The sequence below is a fragment of the Thunnus thynnus genome, chromosome 17 (genome assembly GCF_963924715.1).
Source record: "Thunnus thynnus chromosome 17, fThuThy2.1, whole genome shotgun sequence".
Lineage (NCBI taxonomy): Eukaryota > Metazoa > Chordata > Actinopteri > Scombriformes > Scombridae > Thunnus > Thunnus thynnus.
In genome coordinates this window covers 9,528,932-9,553,703 of record NC_089533.1, presented here as the reverse complement: position 1 = coordinate 9,553,703, position 24,772 = coordinate 9,528,932, and the positions used below count along the sequence as shown (strand labels likewise).

Here is a 24,772-nt window from a genome sequence, read left to right as displayed (position 1 = left end):
TTCAGGGCACTATTTAACATTAGTATTCCTCATATACAGCTTAATGCACGTACATGGTCTTCTTAGTGTCACCCGCCTCCTTTACCTGGCTGTTTCATCTTCAGGGAATGTGTCTATTTGACCTCAGATGAGCATCATACTTAAACCTTTTGTTGTGTTAATTTGAGACGTGATTAGATCGTCACAAACAAACAAAGCCTTTAGCCTCACTGAGTGATTCAAGAATATTAATAAGCAATACTGTAAGTGCATATGTTGAAATAGAAATGTTCCCTCTATTTACTCAATTAGGCTCATTAAAGTAAATTATTACTGAGACACTATTAGACAGGGAACCTTTGTTGCATGTCATATCTCTTTTTCTACCTGTCTGTCTCTATACTGTCAACTGTCCAGTAAAGACAAAAATACAAAAAATATCAACTAATAATTTGAGTTGTTTATCAAGCCAAACATATACGGTATATTATATAATTAAACTGGACCCTTGGTCAAAATCTGGTGACATTTTATATTTTTCTTATTGTCAGTAAATCCCATGAAAGGCTCAAAACCAAGAATGAAATGATCTTACTAACAATTATTGTAGTCAAAGCCTTTTTTGCCATTGACTTGCATTGTTGTCCAAAAACTATTAAAAAAACATTAGTGAGCCACATCGTAGCACTAGGTGATGCTCCTTCATTACCATGAACACACACTGTTGTTTATTTTGAGTCAATTCCATATATACCATCCTGCTGTCAGAAACACTCACTAATGTACCGTTTTATTATAGTTTTTTTTATGATCGGTTACATTCATGGTTCAGTAATGAGTACACATCTTCAAAACATCTTCACAGTCAACACAACAGCAACAATTACGGACCAAATACTTTACAGACACAAACAACCAACAAAACTCTGGATCTGCAGCCAATTTTTCAAATGCTTACATACTCACTTGAAAAGTCTTCAGTTTATGTATGTAGGACACATTGTGGCCTTTTCTTTAATTTCATGGGATAAAACAACCCTTCTTTAATTTCAAACTGAGGAGGTGAGTGAATTCTACAGAGACATGGCTGAGTACCTGACCCCTGGACCCCCGAACTGACATCTTTCCCCAGTGGAGGTCTGACAACATGACAGACCAAAGTTAAACACTGTGACAAAATGGAGAAGGTATAGACCTCCTGAGAAACCATTTCTGACTAATAACTAAATTATGGCCTCAACTAAAAGCATAAATGACCTTTGGGGTCATTTGAACCAGGAGAAAGGACCAACAGCTCCACGTAACCATGGACAGAAAACTCCTTTCCTTATCTCCCCAAGACTAGAGTCATAAACTCTAACTCACATTCCTGGAGGACATTCATTGAGTCTCTCTGCAAATCTGAGCCAAATCTAAATTTGTGTGAATTAAATATTTAATCATTATGTAAATCATGTAATGTTGTTTGTTATAAAAAAAAAATCATAGAGAATGGTATAACCTTGATAACTATACTATCATCCGTTGAAGAGATATTAATTTTTGATTTTATTGCATGTGACAATACTGCCTCCATTGATAAGGTTAGAACTTCACATTTAATTTTAAATGTTAAGAGTTAATGAATGTTCGGTAACCATGCAATGGTATTTTAAAATCACCTAAGTGTTTAACTTTTTCTCTAATAACCTTAAAGACAATCATATTTTAATAGTTAAATTAGATAAATAGTTGTATTGAAAGAATAAAGTTTGAAGAAAGGTGAAGAAAATGTGTGAAGAATTTCAGGTTTAACGATTTCTTTCATTATGAAATAATAGTCATATTGAATGTTTTATATCATGAAGTAAGAGTTATGTTGAATTTATATTGTTTCTGAAAGTTTAATCTAATCACATTATTGTTGCTTTAAACTTTTATTTCACTATTAGATGTGTAGATGGTTTGAGAAGGTTTAATCAATGAAGGTTGAATGTCTAAACATCAGGGGAAGCATTAACATGAATGTTAATGTTTGGTATGTTGATAGGAACGATTTACTTATTATGAAATGAATGTATAATGCTGAACTGTTTTACTGAAGAGTTTTACAATATATGGGTTACAATGACTACATTTACATACACAAAAAATTCCAGTTTTTGCCCTTATTCCGAAAAAGGAAAATATTCCTACTAAGCTATTTACATGGCTAATGAATATTCCACTAATATCCCTGTTTACATGCAGAGGGTTTTCAGGGTTTCCCTCTGCTGTGGTGGGAACGGGAATCACAAGATCTCCCCAAGCAGTGAAGTAAACCAGCGAGGAGAAAAACATTAGTGAGCTGCTGCCTGATATTTATAAAGGTTAGGGTTATTGGGGATTAGGGATATTGATATGACTGATATTATAAATTTTTAGTTACAGGCACATCCAGTATCTCTTGTCAAAACCCGATTGAGACGCATATTCTGAATGCACTGTATATATGTCCAAAGAATGCTCCTAAAACTAGAATAACACCAGCATAACCCACATCTTAATCGGAAAATGCTACATTCAGAATAAAGCCTAATTCGGATCACCCAAACAGAATATGCTGTTTACATGACCTTTCTCAAATTCAATATATTGTCATATTTGGAATAATAGTGGAATATTATTGTGCATGTAAACATACTCAGTGTGACATTTAGTATCCAGACATAGTGACTCTGAGGTGTGAATTTGCGTTTATTGCGGACATTAAAGGTTCTTTATAGGAGGTGGTGCCCTGACTATACAAGGTTATATATTAATTAAAGTAGATTAATTCCTGCATGTATGTAACATGAAAGAAAGCAGCCCTAATTCCAAGAAAACACATGCAAAGGTCACACACACAGGTTTGTTCCACTACATGTTTGCATGGATATGTTGGCTTATTTTCAATAGAGAGAGAAATGATTCAGACCACTTCAGGCCAGCTCACATTTCCCCAAGGACGATGGAGGAGCTTCCATTATTTTACTTTTCTCCTGTTAAATGAGTACTGCTGTAAAAACCTAAAGTGGCAGCTTAAATGTACGACTGATCAAACAAAGGCCTGTTATACATGTGATGAAGACATCAGCTGTTGGTAGCCCAGTCGTTGAGGCATAATTCAGTGGATCCTGCTTCTATCCCCTCTCCTACACAGACATCCCACACAGTTATCAGACACTATGAATAATCTATTCAGAGCACTCCACCACTGTGATAATATGTTGGAGAGACCTGTCAGTTAATGATACACTTGTGATTCTGTGTATAAAAGGTTTACAGGTTCTTTTGTTGTAAAGCACTTTGAGATGCATTTTTGTATGAGAGGTGCTATACAAATGAATTTCCTTTATTATTATTAATATTATTATTATTATTGTTATTATTATTACAGACAAAAAATGCTTATTACAAGACAGCCATTTGGTAGTCTGAAGCTTTCCATCCATAAAGACAATTTCTTATGCTCTTTTAGAGTGGAAGCACCTATTTACATTAAAAGCTTATGTACTAATATGCCATATGAACAATATTAAGATATAGGAGAAACAATGGAGCCCCTTTACAACTTTTGAAAGTGAAAGGATCATTTTTTAGACCTGTCTAATAGCATAAACTATCATGTGAACCTTAAACCCTCGATAAAGGTCATTGAAGTTGAAACACACATGCAGATTTTCATTTTAAAGCTTTGTCAAATCCTTGCTCAGATGTTGCTGAATTATTTTAATTCTCCAGATTTCACCCTTTCGAATGTTATACTTGATTTTCTACTAATTTCTATGCTTATTGGAAATGTGGATCATTACCGTGCAGAACCAATCACACTGTCTCACCAATGGCCTCTGTTTCACCTGTAATGTTGCCTCGCTGACAATTTACAGCTCCAGACTGCTTTGATTTTCACCTTGTAAATTTTCCATTTTTGATTTACCAAGCTGAGTACCACTTAGTCATCAAGCTTAAAGCGACTGCTTATGTCTTTAATGAGCTAAGTGCATTCCCATTATAAGCATCAGAAGTAGAGAACAAAGCAGATAATAAGTATGAAAGTCATACAGCGTGCATGCTTCATTCAGATTAAAGGCAATAATACGACCTTGAAAGGCTTCCATTTCAGTGTTTATGTTATAACTTCTTAATAATCTTTTGACTTGCCAGTGTCTTTTTTCCCTTTTGCTTGAACTGCTGTTCATTAAAACTACAGTTTGTTAGGACTCTATGGGTGCTTGGCCAGCATGCCGCAGCTCATGAAAGACAGAGCCCATTTTTGCAGTCTAACAAATTGCTTTTCCCTTTCATGTCTAAGATCCTAACAAACAACGAGAAGATTATGCAGCTTGTATATCATCTAAAGGCTCAAAACGCCTTTTGTTCACACTTAAAACAAAACCTGCTGCAAACTGTCCACATCTCCTCCTCTTTGATTTGACAATTTCCAGTAGGGAAGAAAGAGGGATATTCAAGTTTTCTAATTCAAATGACAAATGACAAAACTGCCAGGATGTTCAGAGAAAAAAGAAAGGCTCCACTCTTGTCTGTGTTTTTCATTGTATTCCTGTTCACAACAATATTAGCCAGTCAATGTGCCATGAAGATTGTATGAATATAAATAGATATTTTATTGAAATTATGTATTTCTCAAACATCTGTGCATGTTACATTCTGCACAAACATTTCAAGCACTGAAAAGCAGCTGAGCAGGTTTTCTTAGATGTTCACATTATCCTTAGACAAACACAAGATAGCAATTTACAAGACTCTGCACCATCCTGGATAAATCATGTACAATTTCAGTAACATTTTTGTTTGCAACATGCTGGGGAATAGCTTGGTGTTTTAACATTGGACGCAGCATCAGTAGTAATGTTAATATCACTATCATCTGCTGTAGTTGTGGCTGTAGCTGCAGTATCAGTATTGATATGATGATATAAGCCAACATCATATATTGCCAATGAGGCAGCACATTTTCTTTCAGTATTGCATTCTCCCTGCAAAGGAAAAACACGCCACATTTCATCCTTTTTTATTGCACCTGCAGCTGACGTCTTCCTTCCAGTTGCTCTCCTCTTTTCAATTGCGCTGGGTGTCTAAATGCAGCAATTAGCCAAAGTCATTTACATCCCAGGGCTCTATATCAGGCAATACTTTTCTCATCTGATCACTTTTGTCTTTCTGAATTACACTTTAAGGTGTCGTATAAATGGAGGAAGCAAATTTGAGCACAATTTAATCGATTCTGTAAAAGATCCTTGGAGTCGTTTTAATGAAACATACTGTGGAATTAATGCTTTTGTCTTCTTCACTGTTTTCGTCCATATAATCTTGAGAAAGGTGAGGCAGGCCTGTTTTTCTCGGCTCAGAGAAAAATGTTTAACATCTCAGAGGAACAGAACAAACCCTAATTCGGGTGTGTTGCAGCCGAAGCAACTAGACGTTTAGCTTTGATGTTGCAGTTTTTTGGAACTGCTGTGCACAGACTGAATAGTTTACAGTGTATGAATCCCATCAAGAATTACAGATATATGACAGGCAGCAACCTCATGCGATTACTGTAGATTCCCACTCCAATCGAGAATGCCTGGAAGATAGTTTCCACCCACAGAATGTGGCGCTTAAACAGCTTTGTGGTGAATTAAAGGAAGTCGGAAATGAAACATTTCTTCATGAAACCTCAAATGAAAATTAACTGTTAAATGTCAAACAACAGGTGGTTCCCTTTTTCCATCCACCTCCACCTGAGTTTGTCATTGATCCAGTGGGGAACAATGATGTTGCATAATGACAGTATTTTAATAAAGTGACTCAGGACTGCAAAAGCCCTTTATTGGCCCTTTTCAAAAGACTGAAAACATCATACAGAAACGCATCTGAACTTCATTTCCAACATGTATTAATTGTGAATGTTGCTCTCTAAGTTAGACACATTTTCTAATTCTATCTGCTACATTGCATTAAGCACTGACAGAGATCTCCACCCACTGTCTTTCATGCTTCTGTAGACCTACTTGAGGTCCATACTGTCCTCCAGTTTGAGGGTGTTTATCATGCACAGCGTGGCATGCTGTGGCTGGATGTCAGCTACATCAAGACAAAGATCTATAATATTGTGCGATGCCTGTGCCCTTGCTTGACCATTTGAAATCAGTGCTCTCATTAAAAAAGCAGATAACAAGCAAGAAACCTTTTCCAAATTCATCAACCTGGACAAATAAATTTCCTTTAGGAGGTTTTACGATATGCACTGCTTCAGAAGTCTGCTACCTGTTATCAGATTTTTCCTAACTGACAAACTGCTACGTGTCACCTTTATAAAGATCATGGCACCAATGAGATGCAAGCTTGATATTTAAATCATGGCAGCCCCATGAATGATGCCACAGACCTATAAAAAATATAAGAGAAATCTTATACAGTTAGTAGACAAAGGCACAGTATATTTTAGTGCTGTAACAATTAGTCGATGACACAAAAGTACAACAAACTATGTCATAGCTTAAGTAATTTCTAAACAATACCCCAAATATTCACTGGTTACAGTTTTTCAAATGTGAGTATTTGTTGTTTTTCTTTGTTTCATATCACTGTAATCTGAATTTCTTCAGATTGGACCTGTTGATAGAAAAAACACCTGATATGAAGATTAAATCTTGGGTTCTGGTAAATTTTGATTTGTATTTTTCGTGATTTTTGGACATTTTATATCAGAAATAATTTATTAAAAACAGATTTCTCACTGATGAAAATAATAGTAAATATAATTACAGGTCAGAGTAAGTAATGCAAAATTTCAAAGCTTATTACTTATTTACAAATTACACAATAAATACAGAAGTAATTCTATACAGAATTCTGTGCAGTAATTTTTGAGACATTTTGGACAACCTGAGCAAGTTTTTACCACTATTCTTACAATTTCATATACTCATGATATAACACTGACTTCAAGTGAGCTCAGTGGCAGCTGGGTGGTTGTAGTTAGGAGAAGAGAGTTCATTCACCTCCTTGCCCACTTTTTTCAAGATTATCTGAGGATTTACACCAACAACCCCCTTGTCAATTTCCTCTTTTAGGTCCCCACTGTAGTGCTTCAATGAATATGGAGGAGGAAGTTATATGTTGAACCTTTTTGCTAAATTACAAATGTGCTATTAAAAGACTTCGGAATATTTTGCATTTGAAAATATTAAATAGTTTCTTTCTGATACGACTGAGTAATACATTGGGGATTTTTTCACACTACAACAAGCAGAATTTACTGGGCCAGCAGCATAAACTAATAAGGGAATGTTTATCTTCCAAAGGACATGTGTCATTTAAATTTAGGCACAACTTAATATGAGGACAAAGCAGAGGAAACTGCTGCAGGACATACTGTTTTAGTTAGCTCATTAATTGGGTGGCAATTATGGAAACAAATCTTCCAGGCTGTTCTGTTTTCGGCAGCTGTACTGCTTACTGTATTGCTCTTGGATCCATTAATGATAATCTCTTCGGTTCATTTTATAAAAAATATAAAACAAAGTATAAAAAATGTAAAAGATGCTCCAAGCATCAAGATCACTTAAAAATGTTCATTAAAAATGTTGTGGTTTGAAGCCTTTTGCTTTTTCAGATGCAAAACATTTCTTCGTGTTGTCAGATCTGGCACTGAAAACATCTTCTTCTATCTTCCAAACTCAATACTGATCATCTGATCTACAAAAGTTTAAGAAATGAAGTAGTCCTGCAATTACACAAAGCAAAAACCTCATATCACACAACTTACAGTAGACGCCAAAGGTCACAATGTATCTCTCTGGAAACACTTAAACAATTTACCCAACAAATCATAGAGTCAAAAAGGAATTAAGGAACTGAAAATCACAGATAATGTCACCATTGCACATGAATTTAACACATATTTTATACAATCACTAGACAAACTGACACAAAATTTTGATTCTCCAACTACAACTAATAACACAGTAGCGATAGAATCACCAGATTCCTTTCATATCCAAAAGGTCAATGAAGCAAAAATTGCAGAAGTCAGATTCTAAGGCAAAAGACATATATAATTTGGATACTTGTTTCATTAAGAAATACAGTTTTATATTGATAAGGCCTGTGACTCATCAGAAAATTCCCAAATAACTGGGAAAAGGCAGTCATCACATTGGTCTTCAAAGCAGGGATCATGATCTGATATGCAATTATCACCCTATTTCTACTCTTCCTGTCCTGTCAAAGGTACTTGAGAAGGTTGTGGCAGCGCATCTAGTTGACCACTTAGACACCAATCAACTCCTTCATCTGCAACAATTTGGTTTTAGACCAAAATATTCCACAGAAACTGCGAAGTGTTCACTCTCTGTGCATCAGTTTCATGCTCTGTATTGGAACTACGTTAAATTGCTTCATCCCTATCAAATAAATAAATTCAGATGTTTCTGTATTATGATCATAAGTGACTACAAGTACAGTTAAAACACTACAAAGAGCAGTTTCGAGTAGCAAAACCGGAAAACAAGAAGACATTTTTGGAGTCATCAATTAAGTATCATATAGATAATGTGGTTGTTATTGTTGTTTTGCCATCCACAATCACTTTTGATACTGTACTTAAGAGTAATGTACTTAATGCTTCTGCCTAAATGCCCCTAATAAACTCATTTAAAGATGAAAAAAAATACTTGCGTTTGTCTCTTTTGTGTAATATCTCACATCATTCTAACTTTTGAGACTTTCCACAGATTATTTACCACTGCATGAAAATGCTGATATAATGTGGAGGAGGGTTTTAAGCAGTTTCGGTCACTGTCATTTCAAGACAAATTGTTGTTCTTCAAAGTAACAAATGGAACAATTTTGTGCCAGCTCTCACCAGCCCATCAGGCATCGATGATGAAAGCTTAAAGATGGCTTCATTCATTCACTTAAGAAACCAGAGTAAAACTGTATTTACAGACAGACAGTATGCTCAGCAGTGATATGAGGCTGTCAGACTTTCCTGTTGCAGTAAGATTGCGATGGAAAGAATTTGTGTGTCTAAATTGTAAAAGCTTATTTTACACTCACATAGACACATACAAAATACTTATATTCTTATCTACTGTACATCATACTTCTTGTGTAAAGACTATAATACTTTAAAACTTCTATACTAATGGAAAACTGCTGTACTTGCACGTATGATGTATTTGTGACTCACCAACAGCAGCAAAAGTCGGAGCAATGCATCAAGTCCAGATTCAGCATTTGGATTCAGCAGTGGACGAGGTGGGACACCGGTCTCAAAAGTTAAAAAAAAAAAAAAAAAGGAAATCCACAAAGGCCATACAAATGACTGAAAGCTTCTGCTGTCACAACACAACAAATAACCCCGTTCTCTTTTAGTAATTTCTTATTTCAGTATATACTATATATCTGCTGCATTTGTTTTTACATTTTTTAGGCATCTTCACACTGTACATGGTTCACTGAATACTACATTGTTGTTAAGAAAATAGGAAAGATGAGAGGATAAAGAAGATTAATATGGCGGATTTCAACAAACAACATACTTTTGTGATACATATGTTGAGTTTTATTTCTCTGTATCTGATTTATGTGAATAAAAAGTTGTTTTGGTTTGATTATTTTATATTAGGTTACATATTAATATTGTGCTGTACCAACCAATGCATTTGTTATGTGAATTACTGAGTACTGATATGATATGAGTTCATATTTTGGCCTGTAGGCTCTGCAAGCACCAAGCGTAGCGCAGCAGAGAGTCGCAAACATCGATTAATAAACTTCACTCTGACACTGCATTAGATACAATATTGCATTAAACACAGAGCCCAACACAAGCTGTTCTGTGGGATCCTCTGTGTGGGGGGACGGTTATACAGCAGCAGCGTGGCTATTCCCAAACAAAGCACCTCCAAATATTGCAGGGAAATACTGGTGAACAGAGGTGGATAAATCTAAACACTGAATTCCAATTGATAAGCAGCAGCAGGGGAAGAAATATCAGTAATGTTGTTTTTATCCACTTTGCAGCAAGACAACGGGAGCTGCACAAAAAACAACAGCAACAACAAAGAAGGGGAATATGTCATTTCAGCCCAAAACACTTCACTTTTTAATACTTCAGCTTCACCAGGATGTAAATAAACAACATAAAAGCGACATAACACATGTTCCAAATAACAACTAAAAGAGAAAAAAAAGCAAGAGTATTTCACAATTAACATAAATGCAGCACAAAATTAGCAGCCAGCAGAAGTAAATGCATTTCCCAAAATCAACACACACAGATGTGAATAAAACCTAGCCTTTTAGCTTACTCTAGCCTTTAAAGCACACTGACACACACAAGTTAGCAAAAAAAAAAAAGAAAATTGTAAGTGCACTTAGCTTGCTGAAGTGATGCTTTGATCTCCTCTGGAAAGAGTGAGGTCCAAACTTGCAGACTGCAGGAAAAATCTTGGTGTGAAGTCCAAGTTTAAGGCCAACAGTTAATCTGAAGTGTGGGAAGCACAACACAAACATGATTGTTTCCTCCAAAACCTGACTTGCTTTAAAATGCTACATGTGCAGACCAAAGCAATGCATAAGGCCTTGACAGAGCAATGGGGGGGTTGGATGTACTGTATGTGCGTACTGTGAGCACTGAATTATTTTGCAGGCTTTGCTCCATCAGTGTAGTGTTGTTATTGCTACACAAGTCTGAAGTAACACAGAAATGTCAGAGAAAGCATTACAATAAATCCGTTTTTTATACTAAAAAAAGGAATAAATCACAGCAAATGGAAAAAAAACTTGCATGATAAAGTAAAATATTATATGCAACCTGAATGTATAATACCGAGCAGATTCAGGAACATGACATGGCAGTTAAACAGCATCTCTTAAACTAACTTAAATCCGCTTAACACTTAATCTGCAGCTTGCTCTAAGACTTTTTTAGTTAAAATACTCAATACATGAACATACAAAAGCAACAGGAAGTTGCAACCTACCATGCTGAGGCAGATTGTCATGTCAGCTCTAATAGATAATGTAATGTGGTAGAAACCTGGTGCAAATTTAGGTTCAAAATTGTTATAATTTTGAACTCAGCAGCTCAAATTTGTTCAGTATTTTGCATTTTAATGGTTTTTTTTCCCCATTTAATCTGAGCCTGAAGACTCTTGTTTTCCTTCTTTCAAATGAGCTTTAGTTGCTTTTTGTTTTCCGTGTTTCCAGCTCGTTTCTCACCAGGTTTAAAAGGTGACGGGACGAATATAAAGCAGTTATTATGCATATCAGCATGCCTTTATTTGCCAAGTTTGTAAATTTATTATTATAAATTATCCTTCCACTAACTTGTGACTCACTCTAATCATCCTTTAAGAACTACTGAGGACTGCATATTGACTGAATTACTGTTTCAAGTCATATCTCTTTAATTATAGCACAATAGCCATGAATAAAGAGACGCAATAACCAAATGTTTCACCATGAAGGCGCAGATACTATGTGAAAGCACAGAATTTTGAGAACTACTTGTTATTGAAAAAGTAAATCTGTAGCATTATTGGATTTGGTATAAAACAATGTCATAATTTACCACACCGAAAGGAGCTGGGGCATGCTTGAGACAGCGAGAACCTAAATAACAGACTCCCCCAGTTTTGATAATCAGCGATAACATGGCCATTGCCTTCACTGTAATGGCTGTACATGGCAGTTATTCAAATCTATCTCTGCAATATGAGGATCAACACCTCATAAAACTCAACTGAAATCACATAAAGAAGGAGGAGAATCACTATTTTGTTAATTTTACTATGATGAGACTATTGCCCTGCAGATGAGTTACAGGTTTCATTACATAATTGAACAACCTTGAACAACTTCTACCCACAGAGGATGCTGGGAAAAAATGGCTGATAATGGAGTTATGTGATGTATTTGTAACATGTTGCTGCTCATGAACTTGTTGTGGCTCAGTCTGAACTCCCATGTCTGAACTTCTATTGCCTCAAAATTCATAAACTGTAGAGATAGAAGCTATTCAAACCAAAACAAATAACGCAATATTACAATTGACCCAAGTTTAATTATGTTAAATCCCCAAATATGCAACCAGGAAAGATTTTCTCTCAGTATGATGGCTGCTGTTATAATCATACCTAAAGCAGTCATCATCCGCCCTCAGACATAGATAATGTTTCTTGCTATTAGTTTGTAAAAGACAGAAACATGTGAACGGCACAGAAAGACTGTAATGACTAGTCCTTAGATATCCTTTGCATGGTGAAATAACAATATATAATATTATTTTGATGTGCAGCATATGTTTGGCTTTTACAGTGTGCAAGTTAACAACATCCTGTATAAGCAGCCAGTACCACAGCTTAAGCCAATACAGTACCTTAGTACCTTAAATTGCAATGCCACCAACAGCCGCTAGATGCTGGCTCCAGTTGACTCCCATTCAAAATGTGTCAACTTCTCTCTAGAAATATCAAGTCAATTATTTTTTTCAATAGGTCATTATGGTCTTAATAGCTGAAGTCTAATAAGTGTGCTGGTAGTCATTTTGGAAATTATTGCTCCTTTAATAGGCAAGGCAAGGCAAGTTAAAAGTATAAAAGGCATCAAGACAGAAAATGAAAGCAACACAAGGCAATGTAAAAAGACATTTAAATGCAATTAAAAAGTGTTAAATTGGAAATAAAAAGGAGTTAAAATATAATAAGATGGATAAAATAGGAGAATAAAAGTTACAGTGCAGTGTAAGATACTAACCCTCAAACTTGGTTTCATAAAAGGCAAACAGAAAAGTCTTCAGGTGTGATTTAAAAGAACTGAGAGTTGCAGCAGGCCTGCAGTTTTCTGGGAGTCATAAGGTTTGAAGACATATAGTAGCTTTGATGTCTGCCGTGTGGGCGTTGATTGACAGCTGTGATTGACAGTTTGCTCACCTGCTGCTGAGTCGGACTATTGTCGCGATATTTTAGTAAGTTTAATGTTACATGATTACGATACCTGCTCTGTTACACAGTTTAGCTAAAGTAGCTAACATTAGCCCAAGTGTGCACAGGTCAGTGTTCCCAGTTATCTAGTGTTTGCTCCGTTTGTGGTGGCAAGGCGTGTTTCAAATGGAAAATGGAAAAGGCGGCTCCAATGATAAGCAGCAACTCTGGTCTTCAAACCGGCTCCAATGCAAACCAATGGGTGCCGTCACACTTCGCTACGTCCATCTTTATATACAGTTTATATGGTCCTAGACCAAAACTTTAAACCTACAGTCACTATATAAAGTTGATATGGCAAACCTATGAGCAAGCACTGGCTTTATTATACATTTTAAAACTTATTTACACATGTTTCTACTCACCTGATAAATGTAAGTCCATTATTCACTCTCTTTATAGCTCTGTTTTGGTGTACACCTGCATCCACCCCCTGTAGTTCATCCATACAAGCGACACCTTTCTCTATGCACGGTTATTTGATCCTTTGTTGATTTAAAAATATTAACTAGAGCAGCTTTAAATTTGAAATTGAGATTTGGGCAATATGTGGATAAAATGTTGTAAAAGCACAGCCAGAACAGTCAACATGTGCAGGTTTAGCAGACAGTCTGCAGCTCACTGCAATAAAGGTCACCAGCAGATGTAACCTACCCATAGAAGCTTTAAACATGCCATTAAACACACAAAGCCCCACTCGTTTACAGCTGCTGCCAAAGATACATGGGACGAGTGCCTGACTGCTGACCTGAATTAGCTGTTTGATGCCTGTGGGCTGTGCCATGAGAAAAGGACAGTCTGTACTTTGAAGAGTGACTGTCAGTCAGTGAGCTTCACACCCGCTTCAGGTGGAATAGTGTTAAAGAAACATGTACATATCTGCAGCGAAATGGATGAATACATATGCAGGAGGGTGAGACGGGGTGAGAGACATGAAAATGAGGTGTCAACATGAGTCCTGACATGTCGTGGATCTTTAACATTTCTGTATCATGTATCAGTTCAAGTGACACTCTTGAAACTGGAAAAAGTGGGGTAATGTATCAATCATAATGAATAACCCAATTATATATAGATATCGGTGAATAAATCTGTGCTCCAATTACTTCATACTTTAATACAAAAATGATTTTCACATCTTAAATAATAATGACTGTCTTCAATAAAATATGAGCAGAAATGTCCCGAGCGCAAACTTCAGCCGTCTCCCAAGGTATAGAAACGCAATTAAGGTGAAACACAAAATTGCTCAACCAGAGTAGATTTGTTTTTGTCTCTCCCACTCTTAGACCGGCCTCGTGATGATAGGTTTCACATCCCTTGTCACTATGATTGCACTTCCAGTGTGATAATGGAGAATAAGCTAATTTCAATTTTGCCATGGATAATGCCATCTGATTTTCTGCCGCTGAATCTCAACAAAACATCTATCAAAGTGTCCACATAAATCATCACAGACAGGGTATTTGAAAACAAATGCGCATTAAAATCATAAATGCAGAGTCACACAGTGCCTTGGCTGTGCACTGACTCAAGTTCAGTGACAACAGACCCACATTTGGCACCAGATCATCAGTTATATCTCCTTCTACTTCTATCAGTGTCCGCTATTACATTTATTAATAGTGACATTTCATTCCATTTTGCATAACTTGTAATTGCTTTCTGTGCAACAATGTAAACAATAAATAGAGGTGCACAAAACAAGATGGACAGTGGTATTGTGTGTGTGTGTGTGTGTGGGGGGGGGCTTGTGTGTTTCTGTTTGTGTATCTGCGTGACCACCCAGGCGGACCACTGTAAGCGCTGTGATGAGAAGCAACGTTCAGCTACATGACTCACGTATTTGGATGAACACACAGAAATGAAGATTTCATTGAACGCTGATGCACCACTGGCTTGGAGACAGATTTCCTGCCTCATGAAAACACACAAGACTTTGGCCAAGAATAATCAATGAGTGTGCTCTGAAATTTCTGACTTGAAAACCTGCTGGTGTCCTGTAGAGGAAGAAGCGGTACTTGTGGAACTTACTTTCATTTCATTTTGCAGTTTCCAGTGGATAACCAATAATTTCTATCCACACTCCTGCTGAGATGATGCGGCTATTTGCCAGTTCAGCCCTGCGGTCGACCCAACTGTCATATTGGAATGTGCCACTGACTGAGGATGCTCGATACAGTTTTCCATGATAAGAATGTGTTTGTCTCTAGTTTGTCACTGAGTTGTTAGAAATATGAAACGATATAGCCCAGTCTCCCTAGAAGTGATTGTATGTCCATATTGGGTGATTGTGCAGTGTACAAATGACTTGAGTCCATTTGTGTTTCCCAGATAAGGTTACGTGTCTTGCAGTTGGTGCTTCTAAGACTTGAATCTGCATGAAACTCTCCCAGATAAATCATCAATACAAATGATTAAGAACTGCGTTAGAAAATATATGGTTCTTGAATAAAAAGTACAAGCTTGTGTACATAAAAACATCGAGGTAGACGTTAGCTATGACTCCCTAGATGCATTTCCACAAAAGACGTCCCATATCACGAAGCTTAAAATTCTGTTACGTGTGTGGCTAACGTCGAGCGAAAGTTAAATATTACAGTATTGAGAAAATTTAAAACACGATCTGCAGCTTAAATTGCTTCACTTTTAAATTTTGGGTCAATTGTAGATGAAATTAAGTGTGTATTCCTTTACTTTATTTCTTTTTAAAAATATTTAACCATCATGATAATCTTTCCTTAACCTTAAACCTGCATTAACTGATTCATTGGCCGCTTTGTGGCAGCGGAAACAAGTTGTGAACACAACACTGACATATCTTAACCTTCTGAGTTGATATGGCGAACTCTGAAAAGTTTGCCATATCAACTCTGAAAACAGCTGCCTGCTGCGGCCAAAAAACAAGCTATTAGAGCGGTGAGAGTGAACCAAAACAGTAAAGTTACAGCTGAGCAGTTTAACATTGAGCAGAAACTTCCTATAAAGCTCTGTAAAGCCGAGAGGAGCTGCAGAGTCGGGTGATACATGGTCATTTGATACACTGTTATAAAAAATATTGATTATCACCACTTTGACCAAATGTTTTAGTTGCCTTAACCTCTCCTATGTGTCCTAATCACTTAAAAGCTTTTGATTTAACCAATTCATTGTTTATCATTCAAACTATCTAAATCTGCTGGATCGGCCTCCGTATGAAATACATCTGTTTACTACAATACTGTAATGATTTGTCAAACCAACAATGTAAAAACGACCAGTAGCTGTTAGTTGTTTTGTTCTACTGAGCCTCGACGCAGGCTGACAACTGCCCTGCAAGAATAGGACTGGCTCAGGTGTGTGCGTGAACAGTTCAATGAGGGTGGTGATACAGACCATGCGTGTAAATGTACACAAAGTGTGGAGAAAAGGTTGACTCGCCAGCTGTCATTTCTTGCAGCTGAACATTGTGTTTTCAGATTTTTCTCAACATTGTGTTTTACTTTTGTTTCTCATCAGTATTCGCTATTTTCCTCAAATAAATGTGAAGCAAATGGGGCATTATTGACTGAAAAGTCCAATTTCATCACTCTGCAGTAGAGCAATTGTGTTATCACCATGACTGCAAGCTATATAAACTTTCATTCTTGAGTAATAAAGCTTCAAATTAATCAGGCAAATCGTGTTGTTGTGCTTGCTATCAGTGGCCCAGGCTGCAATGTTTCATCAACACACGGCAAGCCTATACATGCTGCTTTCCAGGAAAGCACAGCCGCTGTTTGGAAACAACTCAGTTTCCTCACATTCTGAATGAGGGATTGAATGGGGCTTTAGCAGAGTTCTCAACAATGTAGCGTAAATTGAAGCTGTGGGGCCCAGAGGATTCTGGTGTCCTCATTCCCGCCTCAATTGGTCACATCTGATGAACAGAAAAGAGTTGAAGCCATTCCTTAAACAGACAATCGGGCTAAAGGCGCATCACAGTCTACAACCCTATTCATGAAGGTCACAGTACTGAAATACACAAATCTGTGAAACTGGAAATTGCTACTGGTGTTTCTTTATTGTGCCAGATGTAAAAGATTGGTTTTACCTTTCTTTAAACAAGGTTCTGTGCTCCATAAGAGAAGACCAAAGATTCAGAATGATACTTTATAGTATTACTATTTAAATAATATTTAATAATAACTGCAAAGCACTGACACTTCCACAGTTGTTCAATTTTAAACAGATATCACACTGTATGCAGCTACACATCTCTGGACACATCTATATCCCTGTATAAAGAATCAAGCAGTAAATGAAAAGCATCAGTCACATCAGTAAGTACCTGCAGCGTTATATTTTGGCCAGCTGTAATAATGTTCTGATCCGAAATGGCTCAGTAACTAGGAAGCCTGTCAAAAGGTAAAATATATGCCTCTTATTTATGGAACATCAATAATATGGACATTCTGTCTGCAACTTGCTCCTTTGATTAACTCACTTCATTCGGATCTACTCTCATGGGCTTGTTTCAGTCCCAACTTCAATCGATGCCCTTTCTGTTTGTTAAACAGTCACATGATCCTGAGATGTATTTTTAGCACCGGCAACATAATCATTTATTGCATTGCCATGCTGATTCCAGATTATGTGGTAAATTCCTTATGTCTGCTATAAAATGTGAAAACGGCAGCATCAGGCGTACGGAGTTGGTGTACATTAGAATGTGGATTATCACGTTTTTTCTACGGTCAGACTTCGTATTTTCCACTGTGTAACAAAAGTGCCTTCATAATTTACTATATTGCACTGTTATTCAAAGCTTGACTATTGTGTTTCAGTTCCCATTTCTGTTTGAATCTCCACTTTGACGTCTTTGTAGTCGACTGATGAACTACATGCCATTGCAATAGAGAAGAAATAAAGCGGGACAATTACTTTGACAAGCTCTCTTCATTAAAAAGAAAATCCTCCCTTTATCAGAATTGAGACGCGTTATTCCCATGACTTTCAGACTGAGATCACTTCATAATGATCCAGTTTCTTCAGTGTGAATGCGGACCCGCTCATCTCTCTTATAGCTGAAACAACAGAGCCACAAATCTCATGAGGACTGTTAAGCTGCTACACTGACAGTGACTGTCAGTTACAGTTAATGTGATAGATGGATGCAGCCTTAAGAGCAGGATGAGAGGCCGTTTGAGAGAGATCAATAACTATCATTTTGTTTTTACCTAAGCTGGACCCGAGGTGAATAAATGTGTTTTACATTGCCCCAAATATGTGAATGGCTTTGGAATTATGGAAATGTAAAGAAAAATGAGTCTACATATGGCAGCAAAGACTGATGCGCCAGCAGCAGAATTGGATTAAACTTTTCAAAATGTCTTGCTAGACATCGGTGTTCTGGTCTCCAGCAGTGTGCCATCAAATCTGCTGGAGCAAACTGACAATAGACCTGCATTGATCATTTATTCAGGCAGACAAAAACAGGGCCCCTCTCAGCAGAGGTCAAAATTTTTGCTTCATTAGTCATTTTTTTGTTTTCATTAATTCATACTAAAATCACATCCCCCGTTGAGAAAAACAGCCAGTTGTTCAACACGAACACAAACAAAATGCAGCAAAGACTTTCTTCCTAACACGGTCGATTAACTCTTGCATGATTTAAAGGAAAATCAGACAAGGAACGGCATTGGTTTTTGACTGCTAATAAACAGCTTTTGTGGATGTTTACAACAACAAAGTGACTGAAGATTTTAATGATTTGACAAATTTATAATTATCTTCCAAACTATTCTTAACTAGGCTATTCAATAAACTCTAAAATGTAGGTGCTATTATATGAAGTTTCATCCAACAGCAGCTGTATTTTCTTTAAGTTATAGCCTACAGGTTGATTTTAGTATTAATATTCATTGGATCATTTCTATGGCAGAGGAGAAATAATTATGAATATAATGCAGGTATTCTAATGCATCACATGTAAAAGGCAGAATGTCACAGCAGATGACTCATATGAATATAAGATCAAACCTTCCTTAAGACAAAGCCTTCGGTCCCTACACCTGCTCTGCATAGACCTTGAAATAAAAGAACAGGAAATTGTACCAGTAAGTTTGTTGTTCGTCATGTCTCGAGCTCAACTGAGATCATTTTCACAGGGAGATAAGATACTTGTATTAGCCAACTCCTCCCTCTAATTATTGTCAAAGTGGCAAGACTCATTTGTAGTCACACAGCAAGTTAGAAACAATCATTATGAAAAGGCTGATCTGACTAGAATGAAGCCTCAACTGATGCAAACAAACCTCCTTTTGAGTCTGCAAACTCTGCTGCTCTTATGGACACTTTTTTTTCTTAGTTTTGTATTTGACCTTCATCCAACCAAGGTTTTTCATAAAATTGATATGTATTTTTTCCAAAATTGCAACACAAACACTACATAAATCAACACAGAATCAACACAAGCAGAAGAGAGAAAGAAAAAGAGGGAAGTGGAAGCATCAAAGCAAACAATTTCCTGAAAAAACTATAAATTAAAACATTTGCATTTCATGCATCAAAAAGACTGAGGAAAATGTGAAATCTTTACACCTATGAAATCCTGAAACACACTAAAATATTACTTACTCATGCAATTACCAGAGGCATTTAGAAGGAAGTTTCTCTGCATGTATATGAGAGTCTCAGTTTATCTGAAAGGCAAAAGGAAGGCAGAGTAAGACAAGGACGGAGTGACCCCTTTGGTTATTGAGAGATCATTTCATTTTGGCTGGCTTGACAATGGCGATTTTTCTCTATTAGGTTCCATTAGTTTTAGTTTAAGACTTTATCAAGGAAATTATCTGGCATAATTCTCTATCATGGCATGTGAAAAACAGTGGTGGGGTGGTTACACAACAGCTCTAACAGAGTAGTAATACCATAATATAGTGCTGAAGACCACATTTATGTAGGAATCTGAATATTAATATCCATTGAAGATAAAACAAGATGCACAACAATGCATTTTTATGGTGGCCTCACAGTTACATTGCAGTACGTCCACACACAAATTGTAGTAATGGGTAATTTCAATGATGTTTTAACTGTGTGGGGGTATGGATAAAGCACATGGGACATACCCCAGACAATAGAAAAACAAGAAAACCTCCCATCATTTCAGTTTAGAAATATCCATGGATCATTTCAAGATGATTACCCCAATGCTAGCCTTATAGCCCCCGTTAGCTACTTTGCTGCATTAATGTCCGACTGAAATTAAACTACCTTCCCTTTGAGAAATGTATATTCTAAATTCTTTGATTTTTGTGATGGCTCCCCCTGTTTGCATTATTTTAATCAAATACAGTGGGTTGTTTCAATACAGCAAATCAAATCAAAAATAACGTGGCATTCGATCACAGGCAGAACAGACGGTCACACTTAGCCTGATAGTAGCCGGCTCCACTACACAAGAGCCACAGACTCTGAACAATAACCCACACTAGCCAACCCACAGTTCAGTACTTTGCCTTATTCAGTTAAGATTCATTCATAAGTTAATTATGTCCTATTCAGCTATGAATATTCAACTGCCCTGATGGTAAGCACGTCATTGCTTGGCTTTCACTCTTCTCAGCAATCTTGGCCAAGCCCAAGACTTCAATGATGCCCACACGAAAAGAGGCACAAGAGCAACAAGCTCCAAATACCAGTTGTTTTTCAGGCAAGATGCTTTCTTTTTGCTGGAGCTTTCTTTCTTCCCTCTTGTATTTCACAAAACCAAAGGACCATGCCACGACAAGAAATGTTCATTCATTTAACAGCAGGCTGAGGGAAATAGATGATAGAGCATTTCTGAAATAAAATCAGAACAATAAAATTGGAAACAAAGAGACTGCTCATTCCGCAGAGGGAGGCAAGTCCTGTCACAAAAGAGAAGTTTTCAACATGGTGGCTCCTGCCGAGACTCCCCTGAACCTGAAAAGAAATGAAAAGCGGAGGACGGCAGGAAAAGACTATTTTCATAAAATAAAGCCTGTATAGAAAAAGATGAAGCCACCATATGGTGAGGCGGTTGGAATAGGTTGTGACTGTGCAGAAGGATGGGGACAGATATAGAGAGTTAATGGGACTCAGGTGCTGCTGGTTGTCTCATCAAGCCGCCCCTCACCCCTCTCCGCTTCCTGACCAACAACCCAACTCGGCCCTGCTTGCCACACACATCCATCTTTTAGTGGATTCTTTTCTTGTTTTCATACCTTTCACATGGACGTGTTTGTCTACTGTGTCTTCAAATTGTTTCAACACTACAATACAGACAAAAACTAATTTGAAGCCTTTCTCTTTTTCCCATAAAGGCCTCTAAAATTCTGATGAGTATCTCATAAACAGATTTTCATATAGTTCACTTCAAAGACTGCTCCCATGTTCCTGTGGCAATTAGGCAAAACAAGAAACATCCCAGAGCAATTACTGCACACATACAAAATATTTTCTTAAATCCCAGTTGACAATTTTCCCCGGAGACACTGCTGTAGAGAAGCATACACAGGAAGTAGTTAAATTAAATGAATAAAACTCAAAAGATGAGTTAGATTATAGCGTTTTATCTTATTGCATGAGTTTGTTATGATAGTTTATTATATGTCAACACTGATAGTGATAATCCACACCATCTTGCAAGTCCTGTATGTTAACACAGGATCCTTGTCAATTATATGAATATTTGAAATCACAGCTTGAAGCGACCAAAACTCTAAACCGGAAACAAGGATAATTCAATCCTCTTGCATAACAATGAGGACATGTTTTTCCTCTACATTCATCAACCCCCTGCTGCTTTCTACTCTGAGAGAATGTTAGATGTCTTGCCAAAAGTGCTGTCTTTCTCTCCTGCTGGTAGAATGACAACTCCCCCAATAGGTGAAGCTTTGCACCTTCCAGGAATGAGACAAGTCAACCATAACAACCACTAGGGCACTGTGAGAGCCCCGCAGACAGCTCGTCCGATCTGTCTCCCATTCTGCTTGAGAAAAACAAAACCCAACACAGTGCCTCTGGTTGTACAACCAGCTCTCCATACAGTGCTGACACAAACCCAAGGGGCACCCACTGTACAACCATGTCAAGTCCTGCCTTCAGCATCTTTAGAAAGATTAATGAGCAAGCACACTCCAAAAGATTCCCCTGCCTCCACTCTCACTTTCTAAGTAATCCAGGGAGGTTCCAGTCATTACCTGAGATGCAAAGTGGCTGATTTTCACTTCAAAGTCTTTAATATGATAAAGATTCTTGATTTATATCATCATAACCTAGCGGACTTCCAAAAGATGCAAATCCTGGCAACAAAAGTGTAATTTTGCCCTGAACAACCAAAACATTTTTCAACTGTCAACATAGAAGTTTATGGGTAGAAGAATATGTGTGTTTGTAAGTAGATAAAAATGTCCAATATGCAGAGTTACATGAAGTAAGATGTCATACAATTATCCCTTTCATCATCTGTCTTATGCTCAGTCCTCATTCACAGTTGCAGCTTCACTTTTTTCTATCCACCAGCAAGCAGATCGGCTCTACAATCCCCAGAAGAAAGTCACCACACCTGTATCATGACAAGTCGATTAAATGAAAAAGAAAACAAAGATCCAGTTAAAACTCAGATTTCAATTAGATTCCTATACAATGTGCTTAAACTAAGAAATACTGCTCTGAAACAATGATCCCTGCGTCTTTGAATCAGCAAAAAAAAACATGCAGCAAACATGCACAAACCACAAAATCTGCTTGTTATACTGTGGCTTGTAAAATAAAGACAAAATAGCTACTATTGCCTGAAGTCAATATAAAACAGTACTCCAGTGGGCTTGAAAGTATATATATATAAATATAAATATAAATGGCTCTTTAGGAAAACAAGGAAATAACTTATAACAACTTCTTATTTAGACATATTAGTGTGTGTGTGTGTGTGTACATACACAGTATATATATATGTGTGTTTTTTTGTGTGTGCACATTCATAAGACAATGCAGTGGCTTTTATCTTTCTACCTAAAGCAAAGTACACGTATGCTTAAAGAAATTTGAGATTTCTGCATGCCAGTTATGGAAAACAGCATTTTTGCTCATAGATTCGTGTTTTGAACATGGATGTATGAAGGAAAAAAGAGAATAAAGTTCTCTTTATACATCCATGATATTGAAGCCTCGAGTTTGGCATATTGATCGTCGCCATCTTGGATTTTTGGATGAATGGTGAGAAGTGACTATATTTGGACGAGAGGGTGGAGCTGAGCCTAACGCTAACTGCTAGCTTGGTTAGCACAGTGCATTTACATTCTATGGTTAACTGTGATAATGCCAATGCTAATGCTAATTTTCGCTAGTGAAAAAATTGGCGTAAAACCATTAAAACAAAATGTACTTACCGGAAAAACTGAACATCTGACTCCTTAGAGGGTCTTTTAGCACAACCGAACTATGAACAAGACTTTTTTAGGGGACCAAAATGTTACAATTAACATTCATGAACTGAAAACACACTGAAATAGCAACTGTTACTAACTCAACGTTAGTAATGTTGTCGCCATGGTAGCGTCAATCACAATGTAGCCACGCCCCAAAGCATACCCTGATTTATCGTCAAATTTAAACTAAATGGGACCATAATTTACAAAATGAACATCATATTGTGTTGAAGAAGACTTGAAACTAGATATTGAGACCGTAAACTCATTAGGAAAGTGTTCTCTGAGGTAATAAATCAAGTGAGAAGTAGGGTCATTTTTCCATAGACTTCTATACAGTCGGACTTCTTTTTGGAGCCAGTGGAGTCGCCCCCTGCTGGCCATTAGAGAGAATGCAGGTTTAAGGCACTTCCGCATTGACTTCACTTTTCAGAACCGGAACTACCCGCGTGGGCTTTAAGTGTATAAATCTGCACGGCTGTACTGTTCCTGAGACTCCTTCCTTTTTGAGAGAAATATAATAGGTACAATGCAGGTAAATGATGGCGGACTAAATAGTCTAACCACTCGACCCTTAATCAGGAGTCACTTCACTTCTTTGCAGTGGCTCCACCAACATCATCCCAGGGATAATGACCAGTTTGTTCTTAGATGATGATAATGAGATGATTAAAAAATTAGACCCTCATAGCAAGATACAGTTGCATATTCCAAAATGGCAGTGCTTCACAGTTTGATGCCAGTAACTGGGCACAGTCCTTGATTAGATGAGTTTTGTAGTTTAAAACCTGTTTTTTGATTCTGGAGTTGACTCTGACTGAAATCTTCACTGCCCTCCTCTTCGTTCACAAATTGCAAAAAGCTGTGGTTGTAAATGATGTATAGTGATCTGTATCTTAACAAAACATGCCATCTGTGCTTGTGCAGATTAGACATGGATCATGTCTTTACAAGAAAAGAGGGGGTGTAGCAAAGAGAAAACAAGCAAATTCATACCTACTTATTAGCTGATTCATATGAAACACAATGATGTTAAGATCTAACCATTATAGAGACTGAAGTGTTTGAGACTGATAAGTGGTCTTTCTGGTCTTCAAAGGATAGCTGATGATGATGATAATGAAGCATTATTATTCATGAGCTCTAGACTCATGTCTCAAGGGTTTAAAAAAGAAGCTGCCACTTTTGGGCATAATGTTTCATCAGCTTAGACCTTCTCTAGAAAGTACTGCAACTAGCAATACAGAGTTTATCAATGAAATAAAAAGCTGAGTGAAAAGATGTGTTTGTGTGCAAATGCAAAGGAGACAACAGAAAGTGATGTTATTGAGATTTTTAAAAAGATATTGCAATATAATCCTCATCCTCCTCTCTACT

General features: G+C 37.1%; 1 long non-coding RNA gene across 2 annotated transcripts; it reads right to left on the bottom strand.

Moving 5' to 3' along the window:
- Window positions 1-1,804: 1,804 nt before the first annotated feature.
- LOC137168034 (uncharacterized) lies at window positions 1,805-23,822 on the bottom strand. Of its 2 annotated transcripts, none has more exons than XR_010924225.1 (4): window positions 23,357-23,822; window positions 22,413-22,530; window positions 19,575-19,639; window positions 1,805-10,477 (listed from the first exon to the last, which is right to left on the bottom strand). It is a non-coding gene; the product is annotated as an uncharacterized lncRNA (long non-coding RNA). The 2 variants fall into 2 exon arrangements; XR_010924224.1 differs by lacking the exon at window positions 1,805-10,477 and adding an exon at window positions 12,243-19,024.
- Window positions 23,823-24,772: the final 950 nt, after the last annotated feature.